The 20,710-nt window shown below is 45.0% G+C and overlaps 1 long non-coding RNA gene across 1 annotated transcript in view; it reads right to left on the reverse strand.

Moving 5' to 3' along the window:
- Positions 1-772: 772 nt before the first annotated feature.
- Positions 773-20,710, reverse strand: part of LOC125612071 — a 20,064-nt gene continuing 126 nt past the window's right edge. The window contains exons 2-3 of the long non-coding RNA XR_007342350.1: positions 3,508-3,517; positions 773-1,591 (exon numbers count right to left, since the gene is read on the reverse strand). This is a non-coding gene — a long non-coding RNA (uncharacterized LOC125612071). The remainder of the gene's footprint in view (positions 1,592-3,507; positions 3,518-20,710) is intronic.

Below are 20,710 nucleotides of genomic sequence, written 5' to 3' on the forward strand. Positions count from 1 at the left end.
CATTAATCTCCAAGATATATAAAGAACTCAAAAAACTTAATACCAAAAAAAACCCAACCCAATTGTGGGGCTTGGTGGTGCATGCCTGTAAACCCAGTGGCTCTGGAGGCTGAGGCAGGAGGGTCACGAGTTCAAAGCCAGCCTCAGCAAAAGTGAGGTGCTAAGTAACTCAGTGAGACCCTGTCTCTAAATAAAATACAAAATAGGGCTGGGGATGTGGCTCAGTAGTCAAGTGCCCCTGAGTCCAATCCTTGGTACCAAACAAAACAAAACAAAAATAAATCACAATCAATAAATAAGCAAAGGACAGACACTTCACAGTAAAAGAAATAAGAATGGTCAACAAATATATGAAAAAAAATGTTCTAGCAACCAGAGAAATGCAATTTAAAACTACACTAAGATTCTATCTCACTCCAATCAGAATGGCAATTACCAAGAACAAAAGTAACAATAAATGTTGGTGAGGATGTGGGGAAAAGATACACTCAAATACACTGCTGATGGGACTGCAAATTGGTACAACCATTCAGGAAAGGAGTATGGAGATTCCTCAAAAAACTTGGAATGGAACCACCATTTGACCCAGTTATTCTACTCCTTGGTTTATACCTAAAGGGCTTAAAATCAGCATACTATAGTGAGTGGTCACATCAATGTTTATAGAGGCTCAATTCACAATAGCTAAGCTATGAAACCAACCTACGTGCCCTTCAACAAATGAATGGATAAAGAAAATGTGGTACATATATATAATAGAATATTTCTCAGCCATTAAACAAGAATGAAATTTTGGCATTTGCCAGTAAATGGATAGAACTGGAGACTATCATGCTAAGTGAGATAGGCCAATCCCAAAAAAACAAAGATCAAATGTTCTCTCTGATATGTGTATGCTGATTCCCAATAGGTGGGGCACAGATTGGACAGAGGGAGTAGGGTAAAAGGAGAGGAGTTGGGAATGAGAAAGACACTAGAATGAATAGGACATAACTTTCCTACGTTCATATATGAATACATGACTAGTATAACTCAACATTACGTACAATCACAAAAATGGGAAGTTATACTCCATGTATGTGTGATATGTCAAATTACATTCTACTGTCATGTATAATTAAAAGAACAAATTAAATTTAAAAAAAAAAAAAAAAAAAGAAGGCAGGTGCCTCTCTTGCCCCCTGTCAGCAGCTGCAGTCCCATCAGCACAGGTTGGGCAGGAGGAAGCTCTTATTCCGTAAGGACCTGCAGTATAGAATTCTGCTGCCACTGTCCCCCACTACCCAGGATGTAGCACTATCTTCCCCAACCACAAAACCTCCAAAGCTGATGAGTTCCCTAAGCTGCTCCTGGATATGCACTAATCCGTGTGTACTCAGATGAGTATTGACTGACATGGTCCTTGGTGACACCAAAATGGTACAGGTCCTCTGTTGGGGAGGGAACTCTCCAGAGTTCTCCAGCTCTCTGGGGCTTCATTACAAACATCCTCTCCCTGTTCCCAGGTCATTAATAACATGAAAAAGAAATACACACCCGTTCATACTTCACAGACCATTTCAAAACCATCCAGGCCACATGTTACAGAGCACTCATCCTTCAATACTGTCAGTGCACAATGCCACACTGTCCCTTCATGGGCTGCTTGTGAGTTTCTCCTTAGAACCCTTCCCCATTGTTCCTAAGGCTCAAAAGTCTGTAAGAGGGCTGGGGATGTGGCTCAAGCGGTAGCGCGCTCGCCTTGTATGCGTGCGGCCCGGGTTCGATCCTCAGCACCACATACAAACAATGATGTTGTGTCCGCCAAAAACTGAAAAATAAATATTTAAAAAAAAAAAGTCTGTAAGAGCCTTGATCCCATCAATGCTGACTTAACTTCCCCATCCCATCAAATGGGCACACCATCATCAACCTCAAGGCTATAACCTGGCCAAATAAGATAACTATAAACATGGTGGCCATGTACAACACACACTAAGTGTTTACTCACTGTTAATTTTTCCTTTCTGGTCTATTACATCCCAGAGCCTTGAATCTTGTTGTCCTAGGCATGGCTTGACTCCAGCTCTACAGGAGACACTCATGAACACAGATAGTATCTCCTCTGATTACTGCAAGTATGTGTGCTGCTCCAGAGCTCACTGGGCATTTGAGAGCTCCCAGTGGTTAGCTGGCAAGTCAACCCACTTAAACTCATTGTGGTCATTTGTACACAGGCAAAATAGAAAATATCTGTTTTCCGGTAATTCCCCAGGTTTGACTGTAGCCAACATAGAGATAAATAAGGATTCCGTGTGGCTCCCCATCTCAAGAGGAGTCTCTGGGGACACCTTAGGCAGAGCACTCACTGCCTACCCTGGAGAGTCCCAGGCTGTGGCTTCCTCTGATTCAGGGAAATACCTTCTAGGCGCAGACAGGCTTCTCACGTAGAGTCCCAAAAACAGAAAGCCCCAGAGTTCACCTGCTGTTTAATAAATAAATTCAACAGGCATTTTCTAAGTGTCTTGTTCCAACCACTATGCTAGGCACAGAGGTACAGCCTTGAACAACACAGACACACAGCTCGAGGGAAGAGACAAACAAATTAAAACATAATATATTTGGGTCAAGTTGAGACTTTAAAGAAAGTAGGACTAAGGGAATAGGGTAGGCTGGGGGACAGCATCAAAAAAGGCCACCCTGAAAAGGTGACATCTGAGCAGAGACCTGAAGTGAGGAAGCAGCAGCCATGGGAATATCTGAAGAAATGCAGTCCAGACAGAGGGAGCAGGAAGTGCAAAGGCCCTAATACTGGTTGTTCTTTGCATGTTTGAACAGCAGCAGGAGAAAATGAGGTAGGTGAAGTAATTGGGGCTGGGGCTGGTGCCACAAGGCTTCGTGGGTCACTATAAGGACTTTGGATTCAGCTCTGTATAAGATGAAAGCCCTCAAATGGCTTGAGCTAAGGGGTGATATGATCCAACTCCCACTGTAAAACAGCTCCTCCAGCTGCTGTTAGGGGAAGGGGAGAGAAACACAAGGACTACATGGGAGGACACTGCCACAGTCCAGGCAGACAGTGGTGTGGACTAGGGTGGTAGCAACAGTCATGAGAATAGTGATTCTAGATACATTTCAAAGTAGAGCCAATGGGATTTGAAAAGTTCCCCAGAAATGTGCCTGATACCAGAAACTTCTGGACATTACCAGATGCCTGTACTAGGTAAACCAATGGACAAATTGAATTTAGTCCACTAAGTCCCTGCTGGGGTGTGCAGGTCTAGAAGCTGCATGGCTGCAGAGCTCCAGGTGGGAAGTCACATGACTCTGTGTAAGAAAGGAGGTGGGGGAGCCCTCAGATATGGCCAGGGAAGGGTCTCTCCCAGCAGGAAACACACACATACCCCCTTCCTCGGAAGGTGGCTTAGGAGAAAACTGCTCCTGGCTTTTCAAGGTGTAAGGAGAAATCCTTGGTGAGGAAGCCCAAGTGAGGTAGCTTGGTGATCTGTGTTCATGCCCTGGCTCTACCACCTCTGGACTCTGGACTCAGCCCTTTAAGAGTAAACGAAAATCACAATATACCACCTGTGGGGCTCCCATGAGGTTGAAATAAATTAATATATGTAAAAACTGGTCTGCAGGCTTGGAACTATAATCCATTGACCTTTCCTAGTCCTGCGACCTTGGACTTGCCACCTGTCTGGGCCTCTGTGCCCTCATCTATAAATGGAAGAATAACACTTCTTCCCCCCACCTCCGCAGTACTGAGTACTGAACAGAGGGGTATTCTACCACAAAGCTACATCCCCAGCCCTTTTTATTTTGAGACAGAGTATTATCTTGCTAAGTTGCCAAGACTGGCCTTGAACTTGGGATCCTCCTGCCTCAGCCTCCCCAGTAGCTGGGATTACAGGAATGTGCCACCACACCTGGCTGAGAAACAACACATTTCAGAGCTATCATAAAGATTAAGGCTAACAATATATGAAAAGTCTTGGTCACAGAAAAGTGCCTCAATGACCATGAAATCCCCTCTAGGCCTGTAAGTGGCATTTGATATGATCCAACTAAATCCTCTTCCTTGCCAGCACCTTGCCCTACCAACTCTGTCCATCTTTCTCACCTGCCTGGCACGGGAGGGAACTGAGTGTCAAGAAGACCCTTGGCTCACCCTCCTCCCTCCAGCCACATTTCTATGATCTCCACACAAGGAACTCACTCTTGCTGCCTCAACAAAAGTCCCTGGCAACTGTAAACATGTCCTCAGGCTCCAGTCTGCATGCAACAATCATCACCTGTGGGTCACTCATGCAGAATCCTGCTCTCAGCTCCCATGGCTCTCCCTGCTGACAGCCTGACCTCACAGGGCTATAATGTAGAGCCAGCAAGCACACAGAAGATGCTGGACAGGTAGTGGTGAGTGAGTATGGAAATGAGTCCGGGACATTGCTTTCCTTCTTGTCTCTGGGCTCCCTGGACGTGGACCAAAACACAGCACCAGGTGCAATGGTGTTAGAGGTTCCACTTCACATGCTTGTGAACATCATTTCACAGTTTCTGTCATATCCATAACCTCAGTTAAAGTTTAAAAGCCCTGCTCAAGGTCCTTTGGCAGACCCTGCATACAAATGATCAGCCACAGAAATAAGTTCCAAAGGCCTCAGAGAAATCAGACCAAAGGAAAATAAGGCAGTGGGCCTAGAAAAAAAAAAAAGGGAAAGCCTTCTCCATTTTTCCTGTCTCCTAGTGTCTCTTGGTGGATTTAAGGAAGTGAAGTGGGATAAGGGAGTACAAGGCTGCTAGAATCAGATAATTAAGTCTATGTCGTGTAATTAAGCCTATGGGGAATTATAGCAAACTGTGAAGAACGAAAAGTCTAAAGATAAAGAGGATTTTTCCTCAAAGTCATCTTCAGCTGCAGATGATAAAAGCATCAGTTTCATAAACCTAAATCCCGCACTCAAGGCTCCAGCGACCTTCCGCTAAGTAACCAAGGGCTCAGGCCTGGAAACCAAACTTCCTCTGCCAGCAGGGACAGGGCAGGACTTCTGTACAGGGTTGAGTGCTGTGAGGAGGAGCAAGGGGAGGACAGTGAACATGCCCTGGCAGCTGTCCTTAAAAGGCCCTGGCCTTTGGGTGAAAGTGAGGGCAGCCTTACACTGCCAAGGGCCAGGTTCTAACTGGGACACCCCTCGGACACTCACACCACCCACCCTATTTCCATCCTTTCTATTTTAAGACAAGAGTGCTGCCAGGCTGTGGTGTGTGTTACCTGCATTCTCCTTATTTGGAGGCCAGCCCTCACCTGCTGGGTGGGATCTCTCATGTGCTCCAGCCTACTTCCCCTAACCCCACCCCTACAAATGTCCAGCATGAGCCGGAGCCTCAAAGAATGACCTCCACCCCCAGCATATTCCACCCTTATTGCCTACAGCCAAGGTGGGCCCATCAGAGCCCTGCTGGAGTCCCTTTCGGTATCCTCCTGGACGGCAAGATGAAGACTCATTCTGCAGCCTCCCCTCTTCCAGTGTCCCAGAACATGTCACGCTCTTTCCTTTCCCTTCAACATCTGAGACTCTCAATAAATTCTTGCTTGGTTTTCAAGATCCAGCTAAGGCTTCTCCCAACCCCAAGCCTTCCCTGGCCAGCCCTCCTCCATGCCCCTCCCCATGCTTCCCTTATCAAATAATTTGCACAGTATCCTCTAGTTATTAGCACGTCTGTGTCCCCTACAGAACACAGGCTCCAAGGATTCCTTGAGGACACCTGTAGTGCTTTGAGTCATTATGTCAGCACCTGTTAGGTACCAGATATATTCTAGGAGCCAGATATTTAGCAGTGAACACAAATTACAAAATGGTGTCATGGAGCTAACATTCTAGGGCTAATAAGTAGCCAGCATATAATAATACTTTTTCTATATTCAAGACTTGGGGGACTGGGGATATAGCTCAGTTGGCAGAGTGCTTGCCTTGCATGCACAAGGCCCTGGGTTTAATCCCCAGCACTACCAAAAAAAAAAAAATACTATTCTGAGTACTTAATATTAATTCACTGAATCCCCATTATAAGTATTATTATTCCTATTTTACAGATAAGGAAACTGAGAATTCAGATTATATATCTTGTTAAGAATCTCACCACAAATTAGCAAGTGGCAGGGCTGGGATTCAAACCCAGGCAATCCTGTAACAGATCCCATACTCCTAACCACTGGGCTATTCTGTCTTCCAATGCTTACTCTGCTTTCCATGTTTTGGTATCCAAGTGTCCAGGTCAATGCTTGCATACACCAAGTGCTCTCCCAAATAAAGGGACTTTGAATGATAAAGGCTGGCCCCCTACCCAAAGCTCCCACTCCTCTTCTCCCTACCCAATCCCACTTTATAAGACCCCCACTACCACCAAGTCTTCCCTGACGCGTCCAGCTCCTGAACTGTTCCCTCCTGGGCACTTCTCTCCACGGGGCAAGTGAACTATTTATCTGAATGCTTAATCACATGCCACCTGACCATTCTGTCACCTGAAGCTGTGTGGGCCTTGTTTCACCTGCTCCCTTGGCTCCTTGATATGCCCCAGAGTACAAGAAATAATGGTGCCAGATGTACAGCAAAAACAGAAAAACAGATGCTAAACTGAATCCAACCTCCCCTCTCCATTTCATTATCACTAGAACCTTTTCTCCTCCTGGCCAGAAGAAGAAAGGCAGGACTCCGGTCTGACATAAGTTTTGCTACAACTATATTCAGATTGACTAAATTCATAAGCTATAACAGTCAAGGTCATAATTAGGATGCAGCTCCAGTGAAAAACAGCAAGTAAAGTTGGACACTCTTAACTCTTTGGTTAAACCATTAGGATGTTCAGTGCTATTAGAAAATGCCTATAACTTCTGGGCATGGTGACACACACATGTAGTCCCAGTTACTTGAGAGACAGAGATAGGAGGATAGCAAGTTTGAGACCAGACTTGGCAATTTAGCAAGACCCTGAATAAAAATAAAAATTAAAAAGGGCTGGGGTTTAATCCCCAATACCAGAAAGAAAAGACTAAAAAACTCAGCACAATATTGCACACCTATAATCCCCGTGACTCCAGAGGTTGAGGTAGGAGGATCACAAGCTCAAGGCCAGCCTCAATGACTTAGTGACACCCTGTCTCAAAATAAATGAAATAAAAAGGGCTGGCAATGTAGCTCAATGGTTCAGTGCCAGAAAGGGAAAGGAGGGAGGGAGGAAGAAGGAAGGAAAAAAGAAAGCAGCAGCAAGCCGCAACTGAGAATCTGAGCTGACTGGACAGGATATACAGGTACCCTGTTGGTCTATCAAAAGACAAAGCGTCCCTGCAGGACCTAAGCCAAGGAATCACCCAAATACATCTGGACCAGTATAACTAAAAATACCTAGCATTCATGAAAATAAATGCTAAAATTTACTGAACAATACTATGTTTTAGGAATTAATACTTTACATGTATTTTTCTTAATCATTGCAGAAGACTCATGGGACAACACCAGCATTTGCCACATTTTACAGAGGTTAAATAACTTGAGTTCTATAACTACAAAGTCTGGCTCCCAAGCCTGTGTACTCACCCACAACACCATAACTTCCCTAAAGTCCAGTGTGGAAACAGCTGAACCACGAGAGGCAAAAATCCGTACAGAAGACAGAGGCTCTCAGCGAGGTAGATACTTCTCCCGTTTCCCCTGATAACAACACATAAGGCCCACCTGGTTTTGAGGCCACATCTAGCTCCAGAAAGATTTCACTTAGGCAGGGAAGGGAGATCTGAAGACCAACCATCACGAAGAAAGTCCAGAACTGATGGTCCTCGGCCAGGACAGTCTCCTCGGCCACTGAATGCTTAATCTAACTTAAGAGCTGAATCTCAAGAGGAGCCCTCTCCCCAGGTGACACCAGCTTCAAGTTCAGCGAGGACCCAGCAAGGGACCAAGCAAGCCCTCTTCCCATATGACACAGCACAACTGATGGACAAGTGTGTGGATCTGTCAGAACCCAGTGGATTCCCCTGTCCAGAGGTTCTGCTTCAGAGCCAGGACACCACTCCCACCAAATTCCCGAGGTGCCTAAGGCACAAAAGAACCATACCTTCTCAGCCTACCTCCCCCTCCTCCCACCAGAAGTGTCCAAAGATAAAGAGCTGAGCAATGACCTGGAGGAGAGACAGCAGGAAAGCATGGAGTGAGATTTTTATGCTAACTCTCCTCAAGATTCCAGACCCTTCCTTGATGGGCAGGAGTTTATTTTCAAAATATTCTTTCCACTTTGGTTGGGGCGGGGGGGGGGGGGAGGTGAGTGTTCCATCTCTAAAGAGAGACAAATTCAAAACAAAAGCTTTTGGTTAACAGAGTTTGTCTCCTCTCCCAAACCCCACACTCCTCACAGGGATACTTGGCCTGCCAGATACAGGAGCGGGTGGGGACCCTAACCAGTTAGTGGTTTTTCTCTACTCAACTCACACTCAATGGGCAGGGGACATGACGGCTGAGATTCCAGATGTGCCTTGGCCAGTCTCTGTGCTCTGGTGCAGCACAGCCCATCCTACCCTCTCTCCAGGGCCCACTGCAAAGTCCAGGGGGCTTCTCTACAGTCCATGTTTGGCACAGGGTGACAATTCTTGCCACACCATCTGGGCTCTGTTCAGGAGCTGAATCAACAGAAGGCTTCACACAGCTCGCTTCCACTGAGTCCTTCACCAGCAAGCAGCCCAAGCCACCTCTCCTCCTCCCTGACCATGGCCACAGCCCCTAAGTAACCTGTGCAAAGCTTGAGCATTTCCAAAACAAATCAGAACAGCCTCTGTAGCCTGGCTCATCATGAGTGGGCACAGTGGGCTGTGATGACCCCAATTAAGGGCTGCTGGGCAACCCTGGCTCTGCTACTTAACACCTGTGCATTGAGTCACTTGATGTCCTGTGACTCAGTTTCCTCACCTATAAAGTAGATAATATATACCAAATAGGAACTCAACAAAAGCAATCAGCTTCTCAGTGCATCAGTCTCATTGCCCTATCTCCCAGCTCACTAGCACCCCTGATAGGCAAATCCAACACACACCTATAAGGAGAAAGAACAAATTCTCAAACCTTTTCACTGACTCAAGGAAGTAATCAATACCTACCAAGATCCCCCTTCCTAAGGCACAGCCTTCAAAGGTTGGGCGAGATCATCCCTCAACACAACGTTACACCCTCTAGCTAGGCTCCTCAGACACAAACAGCTTTTGGAATACAAAGAATATACTTTGGTTCTCATTTAAATATCTATCTATTCACAGAACAGGAAGTCAATTACTTTCCACTCCCCTAAAGAATTAATATCCTCTAAAGAATTTTAGAAACCATCTGGTACCAAACAAAGAAACACATCTACACATTCTCAGGTGAGGAGGATTGGAAAAAGCCAAAATAGAGGCCAGCTGAGCTCTCTCCAGCTCCCACCCACACACCAAAACTAAAAGCAATGCAATTATTCAAAGCTTCAGTAAATGGATGTAATTTCAGGTACCACCAATTCCATTCATATATGCATTAATCATTACAGTGATTATAAATACTTAACTTCACAGCATTCATCTATCTACTATTTTTTAAATCCTCAAGTCAAAATGTGCTGAGAAAAATATCTTTCCAAAGACTCTCTCAGGCAGGGTAAGTAATCATTTCTCTTCTCCTTTCTTAGCCCCTGACCATTGATTTTGTGTCCCCACCCTCCCATCAATTTACAACCCCCCATTTACTCCTAACTTAAGCCCTCTTTCCTCATGTCAGTCAGTTTCAGGAGGGCTGGGTCAAAGGTTAAACCAACCTCCACACCTATTTGGCTGAGTGCTGACCTCATGCCAGATACTGTGCCCCAGAAGTTGAGAAGTTGTTCATGGCACTGAGTCACAATCCTGGTCCAGCACTGTATTTCCCAGGTCCAGCTCAAGGAAGACTATAATGCCAGACATTTCCAGGATGTACGCACCACCAACACTGTCTCTGTCTGTGGGCCACACTCACCCTCACATGCAGAGGAAGCACTTCTATTTCTCTACCTAACTGCAGCCTACTGGCCTCCTCTGGCTCTCAGTGCCAAACAGGCAGAACAAACTTTCACCCAGCCCCTCCTCTGCTCTCAGGAAGGTCCCTCAGTGGTCATGACCTTGTGGCCACCCACCAGGCAGTCACAGCCTCCATTCTGTGGTCACTCTCAAGGTCAGCTGACCTGCCTCCTTCTGGAACTGACACTATCTTTTGGGCAAAGGTGAGGGCAGCATAGTCCCAACCTCTATTGAGAAAACAAGACCAGGAACCTGGCTTCCCAAGACTCTCCCTGAGTAGCAGGTGGACACTGACAAAACAGCTGTCCCCTACTAACACTCTCTTGAGACCTTTCACACAGCTTAACCAACTAATTAGGACAGATGCCCTCCTGTAATGAGAGACTCACAATTCCTGTACACCTATCATGTGCCAAACAGCATACCAGGAGTTTTAGATAGGCTATCACTTTTAATTCTCAAATAACTCCAGGCAGGAAAATAGTATCATTATTATAGATATGAGGAAGCGAAAGCTCAGAGATAGTTTCACTTTCGGTGCTCATGAGAATCACCTATGGTGCTTATAATACATGCTGATTCTCATGCCCACCCCTGGAGGCTCTGGTTCAGCATTCTGGAACACTGCTCTAATTCTTCTCTATCCTTGCTGCCCCTCATTGTCTTAACATACACTCCAAGGAGGGTTACTGCTGTCCCTAAAATAAGCTAGCTGCCCTGCCAGGCAGTGCAAACACTAATACTAATACCTCGGAAACTCCTCCGCATGGACAGAGGCATGGTAGATAGGGAATGGAAATCATGTGTGTCCATCATAAGCACAAGAAATCTGGTCATTCTCTGGGTGGACACAGCTACATGGGGCTTACAGATAAGGAATAGTTTTTGGATTAGTTTTGTTTTTTGATAATTCGTACAAACCATTAAATGTACAGCTTCCATTTAAAGATAAGTCTCAACAAGAAAGCATTCAATCTCTAGTGCCACAACAAAAAAAAACAAAAACAAACCCAAAAAAAACAAGTAAGGATAATTCTCCTTCTAGCTAATCCAACCTTAGATATCCCTAAGGAGAGAAAATCCCAGTTCTTCTGCCAACTGTGCCACATCTTGTCTTGGGAAGGTGCTTTACAGGAATAGAAATGATGACAGTTCATTCTCGTATAGCACGTACAGCTACTAGGCACCGCTCTAGGTTGGTAGGTAGGGCCATTGTCCCCATTTTACAGATGAAGAAACATCTGAAGACACAGAGGTTGAAGTGACCTGCCAACCAGTAGCAGCGTCAGGACTTCAACCAGGCACTCGGCCTACAGAATCCATGTTTTGTAACCACCATGAGGCACTGCCCCTCAGAGCAGGAGCTCACCAACCCCTAGGGCAATATCCTCAAATAAGCCACTCTGCTGAGGCCAACCTACCAACACAGGTGCTACAACCCTCACACCACCCCAAGCTCCTGCCCATTTGGCATCTCCTGCCAAGGAAGCAGCTACCCTACTCCACAGCTGCCAGGCCTTTCTCACTTACCATCAGAAGCTCCCCAGGGCTTTCCTCATTACCCTCTCCCTGCCTTAGGTTCTCATACTGAAATTAAGCAAGGTTCTTTCCCCTCTTGGATGGGGCACTGCTGGCTGGAGTTAAGAATTGGTGACTCACCAATTAAAAAATAAATAAAAATTAAAAAACAGTTGGTGACTGTTTCTCTCCATAGTACCCACTGTGAAGACTGGCATATGCTTAACAGTCTGGTGACTGAACAAATGAATCCTTGACCAAAAGTCAAGGCTCCAACTAACTACTTCTCCAACAAGATGCTCACCACTAAGCTGGCCCACTGGTTCTACCTGTGGACAGGTATGAATAACTCAGTTTGCAAGTGCAGAGGATATGAATATTGCAGAGGTTATTGAATTAACCTAAACCATTGCTCTGGCCAGACCTCTCCCAGGAAGAGAACAGTCTCATCTCCTGCTTCACTCCCAGGGACAGAACACACAGAGGTCTATGCAGCCAGGGGCCTATGCAGCCAGGGGCCTATACACAGGGCTGGAATGGACCTCTTCTCTCTCCATCCTCCCAGCATGCTGTCCATGCCCACCCTGCATGACAGAGTATGTTCTGAGGAGGAATAGGAGGTGAACAGCAGCCCCATGAAGAGACTGCATCCCAACTGAAGCTGTCAGACCTTGAGAGAGTAAGAGCTCTGTTTCAGCAGGAAAAACCCCTAAAAACCCTGGTATGGCATGGAAACACTCTTCTGGTAAGACCTGAAAGACAGCTTGGCTCTAAGCAGGATTAAGAGGCTCAACAGCCCCTAAGCTGGGGTCAGCTGACCTCTGGGGAGGAAGAGAGAGGAGAGAAAGGGGTGATGCTCCAGATGGAGGAGATCTACTCCCCCAGAGCACCAGGGATCTGCCCACTCTCCTGCTTGAGGCTATCTATCCCAACATAATTCTTCTACCCTACTGTGTACCCAAGTGGGCTTCTGCCTTAGGATGATCAGAGAAGATGCAGAGAACCAATTATGGGGGATAGACCCTACAGGAAGGATTCAGAATAGGACTAATGAGTGACGCGAGCCATGGTAGAAACTGCACAGAATTTGGAGCCAAGAAGACTCAGGTTCAAGTTCTAACTCCCTCAATGATGATCTGGCCTTGGGAAGATCATTTAACAACCGCTCCCCCTCCACCCTCACATGCCCAGTCTGTACAACAAGGACAATCAAAATATCTTCCTCTCAAAGGAAATGTGTTTTTTAACTATAAAACATCACAAAGGAAACACTAGACAATATATATGTCTATACTATACTGGCTAGAGCTGACAACCAAGTGACTCCCTGGATTAAGGACAGGCATCTGTGTAGTGCTCTAAATGCCCAGGAAAGAGGCAAACCAAGAGCTATTTACTCACCCCAGTAGCCTGGCCTCTTGGTTCCCAGGCCCTGCATCCTAAGCAAGGTAACTGCGGCCTTGGGACAGCCTAGCCCTTGACAAACAAGGCTATACACTGTTGTGTTTTAATTAACTTTTTATTTGGAAATAATTGCAATCTTACAGGAAAGCTTTAGGAATAAGTGCCCCCATATTTCCCCTTACCTAGACTCACTGAACATAATGTCCTACATACTATCTTCTACTTCCTCCTCCATACACACACAATTTTTTCCCCATAACCACTTAACCACTTAAAAGCAAATACATCAGGGGCTGGGGTTGTGGCTCAGTGGCAGAGTGCTTGCCCACCATGTGTGAGGCACTGGGATAGAGATATTATATATCAGTGTGTATTCTCAAGAATAGGGACACTCTTTTTTGTGGTGCTGGGGATTGAACCCTGGGCTTTGCACATGCTAAGCAAGCACTTTACCATTGAGCTACCTCCAGCCCCAGTGCCTCACACATGCTAAGCGAGTGCTCTACTGCTGAACCACAACCCCAGCCCGGGACATTCTTTTTTTTTTTTTTTAAATAATATTTTAGTTGTAGATGGACACAATATCTTTACTTTACTTATTTGTTTTTATGTGGTGCTGAGGACCAAACCCAGTGCCTCATATGTGCAAGGCAATTGCTGTATCACTGAGCCACAACCCCAGCCCATAGGGACATTCTTTTGATATAAAAGTTATGCCATTTTATTGGTTCAAACCATTTTCTGAGTTGAGTTTTATCATTTGCCTGCTCCTCATCCAGGTAACCCCAGTTCAAGGCCACCAAACTTCTCCTACAGCAGCTAAATGCAATCAGAACTCAGAATTCACATCTCTACCCGACCTTGCAGCCATGCAGATGTTGAGGAGGCTCCCATTCATTGGTCATTTACCATGTGCCATGCATTTGCTAAACCGTTTCCATCAATTAATTCTGTAATTCTCACATTGAACCCCACTTTACTGATGAGATGTGAGGCTTAAAGGAACCTGCTAAGGTCAAGGAGCTAGCTATACAAGGGGGAACTGAAGTTGGAATCTAGGTGGTAGGCTCCAGTGCCCATACCCTCAGTCCTACCTCTTTGCATAGGCTATCATTCACATTCACAAGCCTATACATTTTGGGTATGATGTAGTTGCCTGGCTGTGCCTTTGGGCTTCCAGAAAACCCAACACTGCTACCCAGGCCAGTATCAAGTGACTATGTAGGCTAGATGAGAGAGAGGTGCTCTGGTACATGTCAGTTTAAGCAAAAAACAATCTGAGGCCACAATAGCCACCGGTGTTTTCCTCAGACCTGAGCACAGCCATCTTTGGAGATTAGGGCCCAGAAAGACCAGAAGGTCAATGAGCCATCTCCTTATACTTCCCTCTTACCGTGGACTTAAGAGGGAAACAGGAATCCCCTGGGGTACATGTTTCTGTTTAGGAAACACTAAGTCATACAATAAACCCAATTTTACCACAATATTGATCTAAAAGGAAGAAAGAAGATCTTAGAACAAATCGAGTTGAAGGTAAAGTCTATATGAATTTTTGCACAGAACCAACATTTTGATGACATTTCTGGCCATCAAGTCTCCCAGATGAGTTGAACTTTTCCCTCTTCTGTCATTAAATCTGTAGTCAAAAAGTTTGAGAAGCCCTAGTCTAGGGAACGCAACCAGGCCTCTCCTCTGAACGCTGAAAAGGCTGACCCAATTTAGTATATGGCTTTAGGAAGATCACTTTACCCTAATAAGTCCAAATTTCTGCATTAGAAAAAGCAGTAATTGTGAGACTTGAACCAGATAATGTTCGAGAAGCACTCTGTAAACAATAAAACATTAACTCAAAATACTTCTCATTTCAGAAAACCAAAAAGCAAATGTTTTGACAGCCATTTAAAAACAACAAATAAAACCATATTCCTCCAGGTTTTCCCTCTGCCAACATTTACTTCAGAAACCATGTCAGTTTACTGAGATGCTGCTGTCTTCCACACTGAGCAGAAAGATTCAAACCCATGCTGTCCTCTGAAGAGACAGAAAACTGGAGCAGGCACCTCATCAAATGACCCAGTCTTCCACATCCTGAAGTGCTCTCTTAAGGAATCTTCTTTTTCCAAAGTCCTCAATTTAGAAAGCCCCAAACTTACTCCCATAGATATAAGAAGAGAATGGAAGAGTGCCATCCAGTCACAGGATTTTGTTGGTGGTGGTATTGGGGATTGAACCCAGGGCCTCCTACATGCTAGGGAAGCACTCTACCATTGAGCTCTACCACCAAACTCCATCAGTACCTTCACTAAGGCACAAGAAATCTAGGCCCACTCTCTTGATACATGCAGTCCCGAAGACAGGGGGAACTCCCTCCCTCCCCTCAACTCTGAGACAAACTCCACCCATGGGTAAAAAGCAACTTGTAACATTTTTTTCTTGAAGAGGTTTTTCCAGATCTCTCAGGGAACTGTTCAGAGATTGCGGTACAAATCATGGCTCCTTCAGCTTTCTCTAGAATACTCACTGTTAGTCCCTTACCATGGAACCTAACACTTAAATCCATGAACCAGCTTTCACCCTTTACTTTATAAAATGACCAGGAAGTGAAAGGTAAAATGTGGGTTTACGCCAGAACTTGTCAAACTGGGAGAACCTTTACTTACCCTTCAACAACAAGAGGCTTCAAATTTTCTACTTTACACACATAAGAGCTCCTAGTTTTCCAGAAATTCATTGTGAGAATATTAATATCAAGTTTGATATGAAGTTTCTGGAACTGTTGGCTTGTTCAATATTCACTGGCTTTCCTGAAGATTTCTAAGCTTGCTGCCTACTGCAAATTGGGATTCCCCACCAGACATCTGCCACACTTGGTTTATTCTTCCCTCCCCGTTCCTCCTCTGTCCCTATGATTTCAGACTGAAAAAATGAGTTTGCTGAATGTAAAACATACATCGGAAACATTTGGCATTATCTGTAAAGTGTACCTCTGAAGGAGAGTGAAGACTCACTTCCTGCCTCTGGGTGACAGGTTCTTAACTACCCAGCTTCTGGGCTCCTCACTCTTGCCCAGTGGGGGGGCCTGCGCACAGGCACTCATGTCCTGTTGAATCTCACAGTGGGACATAGGAGTAGGGATTCAGCATAAGAGGAAAGTGCCCTGATAACTACTTTTTTTGGTCCCAGGGATTGAATTCAGGGGCACACTGAGCCACATCCCCAGCCCTATTTTTGTATTTTATTTAAAGACAGGGTCTCACTGAATTGCTTAGCATCTTGCCATTGCTGAGGCTGGCTTTGAACTCACAATTTTCCTGCCTCAGCCTACCAAGCCACTGGTATTACGGGCCTATGCCACCCCTCCCAGCTGATATCAGCATTTAAAGCTGTATTCCATATCAATACAGAGATAAAATTTAGTATAATTTAAGTGTTACATTTTTTTTTACACTTGGAATGACTTTAAAAACCACAACAAGGCTGGGCACAGTGGCACACACCTTTAATCCCAGTAACTTGGGAGACTGAAGCAAGAGGATCATGAGTTCAAACCCAGCACCAGCAATTTAACAAGACCCTGAGCAACTCAGCGAGACCCCATCTCTAATAAAATATATTTTAAAAAGGGGGCTGGGGATATGGTTCAGTGGTTAAGCACCCTTGGGTTCAATCCCTAACATCCAAACACACACACACACACACACACACACAACAAGTTGAGGAAAAGACTACAGAAGAAAGGAAAAAGTTTTGTACTGTGGTACTTTTTTCCTTTTTAGAACAAGAGGACTTTCATTTTATTTTCAATTTGTCCTGGAGTCCTGAAAATTATGTAGCTGGTCCCTAGGACTTGCTTTAGGCCACAGAGCCAAGGAAGGGATAGCCAGCCTTACTCTAGGCCTTGGAAGTCTAGGCAAGAGTCCCACGGCCCTCACCTAGGAACTGGCGCCCACAGAAAAATGGCACCTACACAGGATGGCCCTGCAAGGCCCTAAAAGGAAAACTGAGGAACTGAAGCTAGCTTGAACTTGTGCAATCAGCTGGTTCCTGTCAAGACCTTGGAGTCAAGTCAGAGGATGCCAAGGCCCAGCAGCTGGGGTGGAGGAGGGGGAAGAGATAGTCTAATGGCCAAGACACATCCTAATCTCCAGATGCAAAGCACTAAGATAATGAGGTGAAGAAGCCAGAAGAGGTTGTTTGAGCCTCCACTGGCTGGGTTCCTGCTTGGAATGTTGTTCTTAACAGAGACTGACTACATCCAAGCAACCTGGGGTCCAGGCACCAGCCCCGACAGGTCTGTTTCTGGCTTCTTGGCTTCTTCAACTTGCCCAGCCTCCTCTACACCCTAGTCTCCTCCCCAGCAAGGAGTTTTCCAAGACTTGGAATATCTAGTGCATTTACTGGGCCTCTTTTTTTTTTTTTTAATACCTTTATTTTGTTTTGTTTTTTTATGTAGTGCTGAGGATCAAACACAGCGCCCCTTATACACTAGGCAAGCGCTGTACTGCTGAGCCACAACCCCAGCCCCTTACTGGGTCTCTTAAAGAGACACTACTTCTTCCATAAATACCAAGTGTCTGTGCAATGCCCAGCCCCAGGTGAAGTGCCAAAGTGTCAGAACAGGGCACAAGATGCCCTTCCTCAGGGAGCAACCTTGGCAGAGGCAGGTTAGCCATGCCCCTCCTCTGCAATTCACCTTCCTTTTCAACTCAGGACCTAGTCAAAGTCTATTGTTGGAAAAACTCAACTTACAAGTTTCCATAAAACCCCTGAAGAGGAGCCCAGTGTAAATCTTGCTTTCTCATGTGTCTCATGTCTGAAAAGGCTCTGTCTGCCAAAGTACATTTACTAAATAATAATGAACATCTTTTACTGCTTACAAATCAGAGACACACCATCACCCATAAGAATGAGAAACCAAGGGTTGCTATTCTTTCAAGCCCCCTCAATCCCCAGCAAAAGCAAAGGAGATGTTTGACCCTATTAACCTTGGGGCAGCCTAATTTAGCAATGGCACATGGGCATAAGGTTCCTGGATGTACTGACACTGGCTTTCACCTGAGATCTGAGGCAGAAACCACCAGCACTACTGTGGCTACTATATCAGAGACTATTCTATAGGTAGAGGCTGAAGACCTATTGAAGTTCTAGTTTAGCTCTGATACTTTGGTCAAATCATTGAAACTTCATGGACCTAGTCATCATCTGAAAAATGGTGATATACTCTACCTTACTGCCTATAAGGGCTGTTGTAAAGGAAAAAGTCAACTGTCTTTTGCTGTAGGAATGCCCGGGATTACTGTGTATTTTCACATATATAATTGGGACCAGGCATGATCTCTACATCTCCAAACTCTTGTGAGAATCAAATTAGACAACGGTTATGAAGTGTCTCCTGATTATTTGTTTTGGGGTACTAGGGATTAAATCCAGTGTTGCATTACCATTGATGTACATCCACAGCCCTTTTTAATTTTTTTACTTTGAGATAGGGTCTAAGTTATTGAAGCTAGCCTTGAACTTACAGTCCTCCTTCCTCAGCCCTCAGGATAGTTGAGATTACAGGTATACCACTACACTCAGCCTGATATTTTTTTAATGAATCAAAAAGATTGAGCTAATACATTATTACTACAACTAATATTGCTGCTGCTGTTAATGACAATATTATCACAAGTACTATCATAACTTGCTAACAAGGACTTAGAGCAAAGTGGAAGAATCCTGGAGCACAAAAATTCTTCCTAAAGGAATATCAGCATCACATCATTTAGAACTGGGAGAATCAGCTCTTCTATCCCTCATTAATGCAAAATTGAATCAAAAGTACTAAAATCCACCTGCCTTACTTCAGGGTTTTTTACTTTAAGAAGTGGCCTCTGGAGTGCATTAAAACCCTGCTAAACATTAGGAACAACTGATGCATCCTGAAAACCTCACACAATTTTCCTGTCCAAAAATCCATCAGGAAAAATAAAATCAGCCAGGCCGATGAATTGTCTCTCTAACATTACTGACTCATAGTAGAGGACCAATCCCCTGAAAAAAAATCAAACATTCAGAAATGTTCACAACAAACCTAAGAAAGCAGACTGAAGCAAAACACTTTTGATGTAGGGAGAAGGAGAATAAATACTCTCCAATCCTTAGGTCTCTCGTGAAATTGTCACAGAGGGAGACAGGAAATACAATAGTTATCGTGGGGTCCCAGCCTCCTGAAATGGCTTGCCTTTGAGGGTACAGAACATATGTCATTATCACTGTCTTGTAGGCCTTCCTATAGGCCTAGGAGGCCAGGACCAAAGCCTTGGGGAATAGGAAGCCAGGGCTTACTGTAGGGGAAGGAACTACTAGGGACCTCACAGAGTTACCAAAGCAGAGTAACAGCAGGGATGAAGGGCAGGAGTCTGTGACTATGAACTAGTCACCTCCAGTACCCCAGTTCAAGGCTGTGCCTAGTACTTGAAGGCACTCACAGCCTTTCCTCCTGGTAAATGGATGTGGGACCCTGCTCCTGTGTGAAACCAATGAGACCTGGAGTCCCTTCCTCTCACCACTAAAACACTGCTCTGGCAACTGTTCCATCTCTTTCTCCCTTTCTACTGCATGATTCCCATCAGAACAAATCATGCCTACAATTTCCCACCAAAAAAAAAAAAAAAACTCATTCAATCCACATCCTCTCCAGGAACCAGCTAATGTTTCAACTTCACTTTGCAAAGGAACTACTAGGAAAATGTGCCTATCCCTACTGACTTTGTGTCCTCACCCCATACTTCCTCTTCTACCTACTCCAGTTGGGTTTTGTCCTTGAGGTCCTGTGACCATGCCTTGCATAGGTTTTTCCCCTACCTTTTCAGTCCTCTGTCTCCTATGCTGAATTTGCCTCTTTCCCAACCGCTGAACACTGCACTGTCCCAAAGCTTAAGTCATCTTCTCTTTTCTGTCCACACTCTCATCCTAGGTGATTTCATTCTATTCCCATGGACTTGAACAATATATATTATACCTAAATGGATCTTTTCAGTCCTCTCCCTCCATACTTCAGATTCATACATCTATTTGATACATTCACATCCCAGAGGTATCATGGCAAAACCAGATCTTGTTTCTCCCCTGCCCAAACATGCTCCTCCCCCGCCTTATCATCTCAATGATATAGGCAGCACCCACTCAGGTATTTAAGTCCCTAAGAGTCATCTTTGGGTCTTCTCTTTTTTTCACAAACTGCATCCAATACATCAGGAAGGTCGGCAGACACTACATCCCAACACAGCCTGACCATCCATCTCCAGTGTTCCATCTTCAGGCCAACCACTGTAAACTCTTGTCTGGACCACAGCAACAGCCTTCTACTGATCTTCTGCCTCCCTCTACAATTCCACCTACAATTCATTCTCCTTAAAGCAGACAGAATAATTTCCCTAAAACTGCAAATCAGAGCATGCCACTCTCCTGCTTAAAACATCTTTCATTGAGTTCCCACTGGGCTTAGGATAAAGTTTAAATAAAAACTTATACCTTGGACCACAAAGCTTTACATCAGCCAGCCACAGTGGTGCATACCTGTAATCCCAGAGGTTCTGGAGGCTGAGGGAAGGAGGATTGTGAGTTCAAAGCCAGGCCCAGCAACTTAGCAAGGTCCTAAGTAACTCAGCAAGACCCTGTCTCTAAATAAAATATAAAAAGGGTTGGGGATGTGGCTAGTTGGGTTCAATCCCTGGTACAAAAAAAAAAAAAAAA

The sequence above is a fragment of the Marmota marmota genome, unplaced genomic scaffold, assembly GCF_001458135.2.
Source record: "Marmota marmota marmota unplaced genomic scaffold, marMar, whole genome shotgun sequence".
NCBI classification, from domain to species: Eukaryota; Metazoa; Chordata; class Mammalia; order Rodentia; family Sciuridae; genus Marmota; species Marmota marmota.